At 39.4% G+C, this 11,973-nt stretch overlaps 1 long non-coding RNA gene across 1 annotated transcript; it reads right to left on the bottom strand.

Annotated features, from left to right (window-relative positions):
- Positions 1–1,201: 1,201 nt before the first annotated feature.
- On the bottom strand, positions 1,202–11,621 carry LOC135733794 (uncharacterized). Its single transcript, XR_010527014.2, has 4 exons — positions 11,396–11,621; positions 10,381–10,458; positions 10,077–10,182; positions 1,202–4,987 (listed from the first exon to the last, which is right to left on the bottom strand). It is a non-coding gene; the product is annotated as an uncharacterized lncRNA (long non-coding RNA).
- Between the last annotated feature and the right edge of the window lie 352 nt (positions 11,622–11,973).

The raw sequence follows: 11,973 nt of genomic DNA, 5'->3' as shown, positions 1-11,973 counted from the left end.
AAATTGATGTAATATGCGTATGACTTGCGAATGTAATGCTCAGTTAATTTAAATAAACCAGGCTTGATGACGTATCCAGCCTGTGACCTGCGTAGCTTGAATCCTTCGGATTTTACAACAGCCGCACACCGTGATGAACCTGCGATCTAATGCTTTGATTTGAAAGCCTGTTGAAGACATATTCTCAAGGACATTAAAACAAATCGCCAAGGATGCGAAACGGGGATTTTAAACGACAACGTGACAGGAAAAACATCAAGACCAAAGTCAATATTGGAGTTAGTTTTCCAAGATGGGCTCAAGGGACACTGAAGTTGCACTTTCTATATTCTCCACAGGTAATTCAGCATATTCGTTTACATCTATACAGTCCATGTTGTAAACTTGAAGTTGTATAGTTCCTTGGCTAACTTTAGCATGATTATGCATAACACTTGTTAGTGTAAACATGCATGTGGTTTAATGTGTTCAACAGACACACGCCGTCTCTCCGCCCATTTATGTAATCTGAGGTACTGAGATAAATGTTTTCATCTTTTCTGACCTCTAGCACAAACACACGGTGACAGCGCTATTTTTAGCCTTTCATTGATAAAAGCGTCTGATCTGCGCGTCTTTCGTTTCATTTTACAAGCGTGTGAATGTTGCGCGATCTTTTTTCACCAAAATGAGAGAAAGCTCTTACATATACACGGACATGTAACATGTTTACTTAAAACATAAGCATTGTACTCTGACATAACGTCTGACATAATACTCTGATAAAGTGAAAGTTGCGCGATCTTTTTTCACCAATCTGAGAGAAAGCTCTTACATATACACGGACATGTAACGTTTACTTAAAACATAAGCATTGTACTTTGACATAATATTAGTTCGCGTCCATTTAAACCCGTCATGGTTGCTTTTTGTATGTGATTTTAAGCGGACATATCATGACAATCAGACTTTTTTCATGTTAAACATAAATCTGTGTGCTTTGATGGATCACAGGCAAAGGACATTGCAAATTGTTCATTTTTTCTCATTGCTTTTGCTTTGTAGCTACTGGAAGCCATGTTAACCTTGGCATGACACGGCCGGGCCACCGTACGAGTTAAAACGCGTTCCGAATGGGGAGGGCTAGAAAGTAATATTCAGTTGCTTGTCATATAGACTTTCACCGCTAGATGGGAGTAGATCTTACACAGTGGAGCTTTAAGACAAGCAGGATGTGCCAAAAAAATCAATACTTTCTGCAGATTACTGAATGGGTTTTTATTTAAATTTATGTTACTTTAAATATTGTAAAGCACATTTTGGTTGCAAATCATAGTAAAACCTAATCCCTGGTTACAACAAATAACTTGTTATATATCCAAATATATGTTGCAATATATTCCCTTCTTGTGAAATCACATCAGTTTCTAACAATGAAATGATATAACTGCCTACAGAACTCAATATGTGCACTATTTATAACTGAATAGAGCTAGCGAGAGGCAGTTGTGCAATTTAGCGTGATAAAGCTTGTCTCACATGGTTCTCATGGTCCCAACTACTGCTTTGACTGAAGTGGAAATGATCTAGTCATGTTGCATTATACCATTAAACTTATGACTAAAACTATGAAATATGCTATTTAAGCTAACACCGATAAATCCTTAGGTAAGGGTCACAGAGAAATATTGCCACATCTCTACAGGAATCTTTAGTCTTGGGGACTTTTATGACTTCAGGTTTTCCCCTAAAATTCAGCCGGGTGCAGCTCTGCAGAATGGGCAAGACACCACCCTTGTTATGTTGCTTGTGTCATTATCAAAGCCAAGACAGCATTATGTGAAAATGTCTTAACCTTATATGAATAGAAAACATTCCAGGCAAGCATATTGTGTTTAAAAACAAAAACAGATATCACAAAGTTTCAGAATAATGTAAAGCTGTTTATATTCTACAATGATGTTACATACATGAACCCACACATTATTATTATAAATGACACCAATCCTGAGATGCATTTGGCAGAATTTTTTAACCAAAGCCAGTTACAGTAAATTCAAACTAGTAAACATTTTTCCAATGTGCTTATTTCCTGAGGAAAAAACAACTTTGGTGTTGTAAGTGGCATGCTTTTCAGTTGTCCCACTGGTGTTTGATGTCAAGTAGGATGCAACACCACACAATGCCCTGACTGTAAACCCTTCGGCTCCCACTCCCATTGGAGAATCACAGTTTCACTAAAGGAATGCCCTGAAAGTAATAAATCATGAACCACCGTCTGACTAAAAAAAAGGCACTTTTTCCATACAAATTTGGAAATCATACAAAAAACACCCACAGTTTTAGAAATCTATAATTTGACTGGTTTTATGTCCACTTGTTTCTTATGGGGCTTTACATAAGATGCAGTAAAATTGTGCTTTAAAGGGGATGAAGCATTCTAAAAGGATAAAAACACACCTAAAAAGGACACTAATTGTACCTGCTGTGTTGATAGTATCTTGAAAGGGTTTACATCATTTGAATCACAAGAATCTCAGCTTTCCGACAATATGTGACATTGTTTTCAAAGTTTTCTGTTAAATAATGCAGTGTTACTCCCACAGTACGTTGGAACTTTACATTTTTTTTATATATTTACACATTTCTTATACTTCAACAGCCTGTCGTCAATTATTCCTTACATAAGTCAAACTAACCGAACTAATGTTGGCAAGAAAGATTTTGTACAACAGTATAAGACAGTAACAGTTACATCTTGAGGGCCGGTCACACTAGACACGTTCTATTGACTTTCTTTCATACACATGCAAATGAGTCGGACCAGAAATGCAGGCTCATGTCACAATATTTTGCAGGTCGAATTTGTATCACGTGGAGCATTGTGACCGAGGGGCAACCTTCCGATCTCTCTGGTGAAGCCAATATGGAAGTAGGCATGGGCCGATTACCAGGTATACCAAGGTTTTAAAGAGTTAAGGTTTCAAAACCACCAACATTTTCTGTGAAACCGTATGAGCTGTGTGTTTACACAAAATTTATTAAATCATTAAGTCAATATAATAAAAAAGTTTTTTATAAAAAAATATTAATTATATTTTTGTCCTGCATACATATTGTATGTTGCTTAAAAATAAAATGTATTGTGTCCAGTTAAAAGTTTTTGTTTGTGTACGTAGGCATCTAAAAATAACACATATTAGTGGTGCAACGTCAAAACCGCACGTGAAACTGGGGTATTTTTGCTTATGGCTATCATACCGCCAAAATCTCATACCGGCCCATGCCTATATTGAAGTGACTCCCATAGACCCCCATGTTACAATGGAGTGACACCTGGCTCCGCCAACTATTGGCTTCAAAAAAGCTCTTTACAACCCTACGGGTGACATCACCGACACTACGTCCATATTTTTTTACAGTCTATGGTCGTGATCCGTACAAAACGGGTATGTCAAACCCTGTGTGACCGTTCTCTCTACTGAAAAGCACAAATGGACGAAGCCAAAGATCAAATTGATAAACTGCTCCCCGCAGCAACGTCCGACGAGTACTTGCAATGCATACTCAAAGTCTAGTATGACCACAGCTTTAGGGTAGGGACAAACCAAACTGAACTCATTTGGGTCCAAAGTTGCCCTGACACCAAACGGACTTTGTGTAACAGCAGGTAGCAGTAGTTGGTATTCATTATTCAAGACTGGATACTGGAAGAGCTAGTGATTTCATCTACTACACATGCTTAAATGCTGGCGAGTACCTTACAAGTAGCAATGCAGCAGATTTTACGCATGATCGGCCGGACCAGTGGCGCAAGCAATAATGTCACAGCCACACACACGCAGTGGAAACAGCACTTGACCAGTTATCCAACAGTAGCATTATTTTAATTCCGGACCCGGATACGTGATCCGTTTGACAAAGACAGCGTCCCACAAATTGCGCCGTAATTACACTAATTAGGCACTATGGTTTTAAAAGAACGCAGTGATTTTCGGCTTCACTCTGATAAGATGAAAACACACTTGATGAGGTGCAAAATGTGATGATGTAACAAGTTTAACGCGTTATCATCTCACATTTAAACATCAAGTGTCAAGAGATACCAGAGAGCCATATAAACACAACATCTTGACTGAGAAGAGGCGAGAGCACCCAAAGCATTTGAGATCTGTTCCAATGAAAGAAAATCTTCTGCTGCATTTGTTAAATACATTATCTTTCACTACAGTAAGTCACATTTGATGAAACGCCTGTGCTCCACTGTCCTGTTGGTAGTTAGCTTACTGCATCAAAGCTCATTTGCATAAAATTAAGTTTACTTTGTTTAGTCACTGGACGTGCCAGTAATTTCGACACTCACTCATGTCATTAAGAAAATCATTAACTCCATTTGCTGCTCTATGTTGCAGTCTGTCCTCAGCTGCATGGGCGTAACCCTCTTCAGGTCAGTTTTGCACACACAGAATCAAACTCTGGGCTTCTGCACATCCACAGAGTGACAAAAAAGGAAGTTGTGTGTCTATCAAGGCCGAAGAGTGAAGGTCACATGGTCCAAGTAGTTTGTCCAAACATGAAGACACCGTCATCATGAACCGTAGGCATCCAAAAATGACAGGATGTGGAGAGCACATACACATTGCCTGGAGAACTCAGTGTGCTTTTCACCTTCGTAATCCTAGGCGCCCTGTCCACCAAAGCGCTTAACACAGCTGAAAACGGCAGCCCAGCGTTTTTGTCATGCCCTTCCTTCACTGTTATTGGACGGCTAGGTTAACTGACATTAATGAGAGTTCTTTTCTTTATAAACAGCAGCACTTCCATTGGAAACAATTGAAAACATACACTGGCTGCAGTATGTTTCTGGTGGACAGTGGGCTTCAGTTAGGCAGGGATGATTTTAGAGCAGACCGATTTATCTTCGGGGTATCAAACTTCCATAATTCTGTGTTGTACATCTCAAGTATTCTGCTGTTTGGTTTGTCACCAACTTGAAGAAAGTAGTCATCTATGTGAGAAAGGAAGAAGTGGAGAGAGCATGAGCAATAAGATCATTCAGTGCAGTAAAGGGAAGGTTTTATATTTAAATTTCCACACTATATTTGTAGAGATTTGGCATATTCACAAACAAAGTTGCATAAAAATGCATTAACTGTATGTTCACACCGCTGCCCACTTTAGCTTCCAAAGTTACCGGAAGTCATTCATTTACAATGGAAGCTGGCTTCACTCAGCTGCAAGAAACGTCAAATCCATTGGCATCGCATTTTGACTGACCAAAGCGTCAATCAAAAATTTGAAAGAAACTCAACTTTAAGGTAATGAGTAGAGTTCTCAACGGGCCTGAAAATTACATCTCGACCCAGCCCGTGGCTTTTAAAGATGTAACCGCCGCCCTTTATCTTTTTTTCTCATACACCTATAATCATGACCAGCAGACAAAAAAAACACAAAAATAAATAAAAAGAACTCAAACATGTACCCAGGCAGCGGCTACCCCTCCTCTAATAGACCCCTTCACAGTTCATGTCACAGGCGGTAGAGCTGAAGATCTTTGCCCGACGGGTTCGGGCTTCATTTCTAACATTTTACACTGGCTCGGGCTTGCGCTCCGGCTTTGCGCAGTAAATCAGCGGTCAAGTTCAATGCTGCTGGATGCACTATCAGTAAGCACAGGACCGCACTAAAGCCATTTACAGTGGATTTAATAATTTTCCTCAACAAAAACATGTAGCCTTATCTTGGTGAGTAAAGGTTTTTCAATGTATAACTAAATATTAATTGAGTCTTAAATACATAATTTAGACAGAGGATACTAATGTTGGCAACACAAAGTGCCAACGCAAATCCCGCAGAGCCTTTATCTTAATTTCATTATTGCCAAAACCCATCTTAATTCAGAATGTATTCTCTTTATTTAATTCGTTAAGAAATAATTATTTTTATTGGCATGTTGGCCTGTTTATAGTGTATGGCATAGGCCTATTTAGAGTGAGATGTTACGATGTTACAGGGTTTATACAGAAATCCTTAAGTTAAATTTACTACTTTTTACTAGCTTTTTTACTACCTTCAGAATATTTTTTAAAACCATCACGACACTGAATTGCAAGTGTTAATCAGCGACCTTTCTATTATTTACACAGATTTTGACATATATAACATACAAAAAAAGAATTAAAGTGAAAAAATTCTTCTGACTGAAATATTTTTCAGGCCAAGTCATATTCCTTTACCTAACACTTTATGTAGGCGAGACCAATAGCATTTTAAGGGGAGATTTTTTTTGCCATAAATTCCACATTGAAGTCTCATGTGGCATATAGGTAGCTGTAGTTTGCAGGGCATTTCAGATTAAGGCGAAACAGCTAAATAACTCACTATACTGTATAAAAAGAAAACATGAATATCACCACCTTTAATGAATCTTTTATTAATTATTTATTAATTGTAAATGTATTTATTTTAGCATTTACTAATAATTTTTTAATCAAAGTTGAAACTGTTAACATTAGTGAATGCACCATGAACCACCGTTAATTACTGTAATGACATAAACAAGAATTAACTTATGCTTATATCCTCTATATTTTTCATTGTTTGTTTGTTATATAATGCATTTACTAATGTGAACAAATACAACTTTTTAATATCATATTATTCAGTAAACATAAACAAATAATCCAGGGTCTGTTCTGTTCACACAACAGTTTACAGTCACAGCTCTAATACAGTAACGTTATGTATGAATATAAACCCTGAACGAGTAACTCGAATAAAACTAGTGTAGAATTCGCACAGGATGTCTGTAACCATAGTGAATGTTGTTAATTGAATGACTGTACATTTATCAACAAAATATTATGTTACAATAGAGGCAGCGCTGATGTGCTAGTTTATGCACAATGTTTCTGCTGTTTACTTTCTCCTAAGACCTAAATGGTCGTGTTTATATGAGGATATTTGCAAAGACGGGATTTTTGAGGCATATGTGTTATTTAAGGCCAATAAAGCGGCAAAAATACGTACAACACATGCTCAATGAGAATCGAATGCGCGGCTTGCATGCTCTTCTGACACAGAAACTGTGGACGCACTGTTGTTTGTGTTTGAATGGCTTAAAATCACCTGTTTTTAAACTGCTGTGCTTAAATATATGTACAAATGTTACGTTTTTGTGACCACACGCAAATGCAACTGCAAGAACCGACAGGTGGATGACATCAAAGTCCCGCAAGAGCATTTCGGAAGCAGTCTCCTCTTATGATTCCTCGTCAATCACTCTCACAGGATTTGGATGTCATCTGCCTCTTGGTTCTTGTGGCGCCACATGAAGTTTACCCACGAGTTAAACAAACCCGTTGTACCAGCCACTGGCTATATCAGCATAGCACGTAAAAGCGTGCCGCGGATGATCAGTAACGTGAGAAATCATTTACCCCCAAAATACAGGACCCCTTACGTTAGTCATACTGTGCAAAGACACGCAATTACCTGTTTGGTTTTCTTATCCCACGAACTGAAAGGCTTGCCAATCTTCATTATTTCGCTAAGCCAAGTCAATCGTCTTTTACACCTTTATCGATCTTCAAAACATCGGAGCCTTCCTGCATTATAAGTTTGACCATGCTTGCTGAAATAAAGTTTTACCCCAGCTTAACGTGATACAGTCAGAAAACCCGGAGTGGATCCGGTCCGTAGTGATTACAGAACGCTTACAGCGGAGAGAGGAACGTGATTTGGCTCCACTTCAGGCTTTGATCACATCCCAGAGATGAAAGATCTTTGATTATTTGCCCAGATATGCAGGTGATTTGAACTAATTTCCAGGCATCATAACATTACAAAAGGCAATCGAAAATTTACTACCTCGTCAGATGACGCTTACTACTTTTTACTACTTTTTACTGGCCTTAATTTGGCATAATTTAATTTACTACCTTTTACTACTTTTTACAACCCCGCGGAAACCCTGTGTTACAGATGACTTCTTTTATTTCTTTGTTTTAACTTCCAAGTTGTGTAGCCTAGTTAGTCATAAATAAATAATGTTAAAACCTGTGTAAATTACTCATTCTTGACAAAAGCTGTGTACGTGCGCATATTTAAATAATGTCGGGCTGTAAACGCGTTCGGGCTTTTAAAAAGCTGTCAAATGAAAATACTTTCGGGTTCGGGCCGAATTCTGTCGGGCTTCGGTCATTTCGTGCCTAACTTTTAAGGCCCGATTACAGCTCTAACAGGCGGTTCCCACTGCGCATGTCGGGGTCAGAAAAGTCATTACAGCAGATTGAGTTGCGTATTATTCGGTATCGTCAAAAATGCCTACTTACGTCGTGGGCTTTGAAAATCGCACCAGGTTTGCCATTAAGTTTTTCGGGATTCCTGCAGAATCTCAAAAACAAAAAATAATACATCTGTGGCTGCAAGCAATTAACGTGCAGACTGGGACAATGCAAAGATCAAAGAGGCTTGTGTTTGTAGTGCTCACTTCATTTCAGGTAAGTCATCATTTTTAGCCCTGTTAGATTAAACTAGAAAGCCTAAATGGTATGAACAGTTTGACCCCATGCTGCCCGCACAACCGATAGTCATTCAATGTTTACAAACCTTGAAGGGGTCTATAGCGACGGTGAATAACTCCATCTTCTCCAGGCTACAAGCGTGCACGCAGCGGCGTCAGGTCTGCCCCTGCCCCTCTCCGTGATGCACGTTGCACGCAGCAGCCAGACTTTCTTTATGGTGAACAGCAGCAATGATTAAAAATATTTTCACTGAGCAGAAAAGATTGAGCCCAAGGTCTGACCCGACCAGAGTCAACTGCTTATATTTTTGACCCAAACCCGTGGGTTCCGTCGAGTTTTTCGGGCCTACACGACCCGTTAAGAACTCTAGTAATGAGCTATGATGCGGTTCAGCTGCAAAATGCCAGCAACCAATTTGAATATAGCCTAGACGTTTTTTGCTGGCTGATACCGAAGAAACATACGATGTAAACTTTCATTCCTACCTAAACATTAGTTCCGAGAAAACAGACTTCAGAGTGGCCAAAGCGTCAACAAGCTTCCCCGTACTTTTTAAGAAGCGTCCTTGACCGGGCGGCCCGAGCTTCTCTGGAAGCTTGAGCTGGCGGCGGTGTGAACGTACAGTACACGCCCCATTCAGACAGCCAGCGACCAGCAGTAGCAGAGCGACGCAATCTCATTCATTTCAATGGAAACCGGGCGACTTCCGGCAGCACGAGCGAAAGTGACCGTTAGCGACTGTATGGGCGTGTCCAGCAACGGGAGAAAGTTAAGAAAAGTTTAACTTTATGCAAATGTTGAGCAAATTTCAGGAGCGACTACCAATGAGAACGAAGCAGTGGAGTTAATGTCATCCTTCTCTCGTCAGTTAATGGCATGGATGGTGCTCATTTGTTTATGACAACCAGATTTAAAGGAACAGTATGTAGGATTGTGGCCAAAACTGGTATTGCAATAACAAAACTTGTGGCTAAAACTGGTACTGCAATCACCCAACTAGTGGCCAATACACAAAAGACAACATAAACATCAATTGAGGGCTGCAACTCCACTTTTTAAATAACAATATCCTGGCCAGACCACTGTTGTCAGTGATATAAGTATTTGAAATGAAAATGATTTCTAAATGTCTAGTGACATATCAGGGCCATTTTTTGAATTTTTTTTTTTAATTTCTTACAACAGGGGCGGTTGTAGCCTAGTGGTTAGAGTGTCGGGCTTGTAACCCGAGCGTTGCCGGTTCGAGGCTCACGACCGGCGGGTTGCGACTGTGGTGCCCTTGAGCAAGGCACCTTAACCCTAATTGCTCCCCGGGCGCTGCAGGGATAGCTGCCCACTGCTCTGGGTGTTTGTGTGTTCACGACTTCACTGGATGGGTTAAATGCAGAGGTCACATTCCAAGTATGGGTTACCATACATTGGCAAATACTCACTTCACTTCACTTCACAAACTGTTCCTTTAAACACGCCTCATTGAAAGAGACGGGCGACACACAGCGATAACATCGCTGGCTGTCTGAATGCGGCTTAAGGCATGTGACCACGTACAGTTAATGAAAGTGTCTCAGTCACCTGAAATGACTCAATGAACGGAACTATATTCCATCATCATCTTCATAATCCTCAAACCATGGACGAACAGAGCTTCGTGATGTTTCCTCCACAGAAACATTTACTTCTGGTAAAATATTAGGAAAAACATCAAATAAAACTACATAATATCTGTAGAAACAATGTTATTCTCAAAAAGATTATAAAAAGTCATACAATTTGGACTCAATCATTTCAGTTAAATTTCTTTGTTAATAAACAACTCATCTATTTGACAACTGGGTAAATAATAATTATCAATTAATTATGCATTAAGGTTACACACCAGAGCAATCGGGCCCACGGCAGCACAGGAGCCTCCACAACCTCCTCAGCAGACCCCAAAGACGGTCAAGTGTAATATCTGTGACAACAATGACAACACTACATTAGTGTACTTCTACTTTATGCTATATTGTCATAAATTGGTGTACTTCAGTAACATTATGGTTACTTGACATTTCAAAATATCACCGAACTAATGTATATCACTTACATCGCGATAACGACGCCATTACAGGTACCTAGACGTTCGCTCGCCATCATCTACAAACTACTGTATGTCAGTGTTATTAGTTGGGTGAAATTGCATCTCCTAACAACTAGTTAAAGTAGATAAACTTGATAAAAGTAGCATTGCAACAGTGACATAGATTATATCGATGTTTTTACCATAAGCCGGTGTATTTACAAACATGAGAGCGGCGTGACAACATTATTGCATTTAATGTAACTCACCCCTGCTGCCGTTATCCATATCTTTGGTGTTACGATCGGTTTGTTTGGTTAGACTTTACGAACGATTTATTACTTTACGGACACGAATAACACCAAACAGGACAGTGTACATGAGCCTGGAATATACATGCACGCGTGTGCCTGTTGCGCGCTCACTTTTCAGAGGCGATCAAAATGTCACGTGAATTCCTTCAAAGCCTAAAAAAGGGGTGTGTTCGATATCTTGCGACGCTATGGGTACGTACGGCAAAATACCGCGAGAGCGATTCAAAAGCCTACGGAGTTGTCTGATCTCGCGGTACTTAAGTCACACTCCGACAAATCTGCGCAGCGCCACATGAAGTCGAACACACTTAAAATCTATAATAAATTGTCGCGTTTCTTAAGCAAGTCCTGTTAAGACAGTCTCGTTATATTAAACACTTTACGATGTGAAATATAAGCATATAAAAACCCCAACTTCCGCATTTGTAAAATGAAGGACGCTAAATCTCAACATATATTTTGCTATTATATATCAAAGCAATGATTGTCAGCGGTGGAGGTAAAGTTAACGTACTTACCTTATAAAATGTTCTTCTCTCGGGTCCATTCAACAAGAAGGAAATGAATGGGATCAACTCACTTTCGTCTCTTTTTGAGTTAAAATATCACAAAAAGCAATATGATTAATCCCCTTTAGTCGGCACTTTCGCTGCTTCTTTGTTTTTACCAGTCGATCCATTACGCTGCTTAAATAAAAGTATAAAATCCGCTTTTTAATAAGTTCACTAGACATCTGTAACCACGTTTCCGAGCGTATGGCAGACGAGTTTCCCGCGCGTTCTTCTTCTTCTTCTCCTCTTCCTCCTTCGGATAAGAACGATTGCGCCACCTGGGGGAGCTGCATAGTATCTACATGTGTATTTTAAATTCAGTATTTCAGTATCAATCCATTCAGGACTACACGCATAAAACTGCCAGGTTTTATGACAATAGGTTAAGTGATCCATAAAATTTAAGCTTGGATCTGTGTGTCACTTAACCATTAAAACAATCCATCGACACTTTTTATACTCAAACCATTGACGTACAATGCTAAGCCACAAGATGTCGCTCTTAACCTACCTAAAAGCCACATGTTATTGTTTCAGGTCAATGT

This window comes from Paramisgurnus dabryanus, chromosome 3 (assembly GCF_030506205.2).
Source record: "Paramisgurnus dabryanus chromosome 3, PD_genome_1.1, whole genome shotgun sequence".
Classification (NCBI taxonomy): domain Eukaryota; kingdom Metazoa; phylum Chordata; class Actinopteri; order Cypriniformes; family Cobitidae; genus Paramisgurnus; species Paramisgurnus dabryanus.
The sequence above is the reverse complement of the archived record's forward strand: the minus strand, read 5'-3'. Positions and strand labels throughout refer to the sequence as shown.